The 2,203-nt window shown below is 62.2% G+C and overlaps 1 protein-coding gene across 7 annotated transcripts in view; it reads right to left on the bottom strand.

The window, feature by feature from the left end:
* Prox1 (prospero homeobox 1) overlaps window positions 1-2,203 on the bottom strand; it is a 58,681-nt gene that overhangs the window by 52,019 nt on the left and 4,459 nt on the right. The window contains exon 1 of one of the 7 annotated variants that reach the window (XM_029559449.1): window positions 1,631-1,881. The exons of 1 other annotated variant lie outside the window; for it this stretch is intronic. The gene's annotated coding sequence lies outside the window, so the exon portion shown is untranslated. Of the gene's footprint in view, window positions 1-921; window positions 1,335-1,408; window positions 1,557-1,630; window positions 1,882-2,203 lie in introns of those variants that run through there. 5 more of the 7 variants (XM_029559450.1, XM_008824855.3, XM_008824857.3 and 2 more) reach the window with 5 other exon arrangements.

Below are 2,203 nucleotides of genomic sequence, written 5' to 3'. Positions count from 1 at the left end.
GTGTGTGTGTGTGTGTGTGTGTGTGTGTGTGTGTGTGTGTGTAAAGGAGGGAGGGCTAGAGAGGAGAGAGAACAAGAGCTTTCTAGCCTTGACTTTGAGAGGAGGCCACTCTGGTTTGGGTTTGTTTTTAACAAGCTTAAGGAGACTACTCCGATCTTCTTGGAAAAATAGAAGCAAGCAGGTGAGTTCCCAGCCTCTCCCCGGGCGGAGTAGAGCTCTGAGCTGCCCAGAACAGCAGTTTCACACCCCAATCAGCCTCCCTGGCTATTTAAGACTGATGGCCGGCCCCTCCTCCTACTTCGGGTCTGCCTGGAGGACTCCACTTCCCAAGAGGCTGGGTAGGGGGGACCCTGAGTATGGCTCGCTGGTCCCCTGGCTGCCAGTACCCACGTCCAGTTTGAGCAGGACTGGCTGGCAGGCACCGCAGAGGCAGAGACAACTTGCTCAGCTGGACTTCGGGTGATGTTCACTACCCCCCCCACTCCCTCTCCTTGTCTGTTCAGGCAAGACCGGCAGCACCCCCCTTCTTCCCACCCTCCTCACGGTTCTTCCCAGCAACTCTGACCTCTCCTCTCAGCTCTGCTCCTCTCCTCCCTCCCGAGTCCTAGGAACTGGGGCAAAACAGTAGCACCACCCAGACCAGGCCAGAGCGCAGCTGCCCACCACCGAAGCCTGCCAGTAATGGCTGGGAGCTCCTTCTCCCCTATCCAAGGCCAAAGCACACCCCGACCCGGCCCTGCCCTTCGCAGTGCGGCGACCCGATCCCCCTTCCGACGACCCGAGGCTCCCGGGCCGCCTTACCCTACTCGGTGCGCCCCAGCCCCCCCCCGCCCCGGCGCGCCTGGGAGGAGAGGGGCCACGCACGCTCCCCGGGACCCATGCCTCCCTGGGTCCCTCCACGGGTCCCTCCACCGGTCCCACCTCCGCTCCGAAGCCGGGGCTCCAGCTCTCCGCTCGGATCCCGCAGGGAGAGGAGAGTCACAGGGCGCCTCCTACTCCCAGAGTCCTCCTCCCCACAGCCCGGGTTAAAAAGAAGTGAAAGGTATGCAAATAAGAAGCAAATTGGAAGAGCCGGGAATAAACAAGACAAAGGAAAGGACTTGGGGACCGGCCCCGGAGTTCCTACCCGGGGAGGTGGGGAGGATGAGGCGAGCAGGAAAGCCGGGAATCCAGCAGAAAAACAACAAAAAAAGAGGGACCCAGTGCCCTTCGCTGTCCCCTCTCCTGTAAAGATAGTGCAAGGGGGAAAAAAAGAAAAGAAAGGAGAGGGAGGCAGCGCCTCCTCGCACCCCAGACCCGGTACACAAAAGGTGACAAGATCAGCGGCCACTCCGGCCGCGCCAGCCGCCCCCGGCGTCACCAGCACCAGCCACCCGCAGCCGCACGGGCGGAGGCAGCGGCCACTTACTCTCCGGAGCGCGCGGTTCCACCGAGGCTCCCGCTAGAAAACTGCTTTTAGAGGCTATCTGGTTACGATTCATGTACATAACACCCCCCTCCCCCCGGAAAAAGAATGTTTACACGGGTATGAGTAACGGGAGGCCCGCGTCTCTCCTTCCCATTCAAGCACAAGCCAGTGCGAGCGGTTCTGGAAAAGGGGAGGGGACAGCGACCGGGTGAAGATACTTACGCGGTGCGGGCAGCAGCGGGACGCAGCCGCGCGCGCTCTCTCTCTTTCTCTCTCTTTTGCGGGCAGAGAGAAGGAACCCAGGCGCGCGCACGCGGCGATGTCTTGCGGGTGATGCCGGTGATAATTGGACCAGGGGCCGGTGAGTCTGTGCGAGAGCAAGAGAGCGAGAGAGCGGGGCGAGTGGGCAGAGGAGAGGGGAGAGAGGAGGGCGGGGAGGGGAGAGGAGAGCAGGGCAGAGCCAGGAGCCCGGGAGAGGGGAGAGGAGAGAAAGGACCCGAGCGGAGGCGAGGGCAGGAGCGCGGGGCGCGGCGCGGCGGCCCTAGGCGCAGCGGGCGCGGAGAGGGCTGGAGTGCGCCGGGCGGCTTTCCCGGCTGCGGAGGTGGACGCTTTCCCAGCGCTCTCAGCTGAGGGCTCCGCTCCACAACAAGATTTACTTTAAGACACAGCTGAAGGAAACAGGAAGACTGCACGTCACAGACACACTGACGTACCCGGCCCCAGCACCCAATCGCGAGGCGCCTTCGGATTCAAGGGGGGATAGCGAGGCAAGAGAACTTGGGAGGAAAAAAAAAT

Source organism: Nannospalax galili, unplaced genomic scaffold (assembly GCF_000622305.1).
Source record: "Nannospalax galili isolate Female #2095 unplaced genomic scaffold, S.galili_v1.0 scaffold648, whole genome shotgun sequence".
In the NCBI taxonomy this organism is placed as follows: Eukaryota; Metazoa; Chordata; class Mammalia; order Rodentia; family Spalacidae; genus Nannospalax; species Nannospalax galili.
This window is presented reverse-complemented; position numbering and strand designations above follow the sequence as displayed.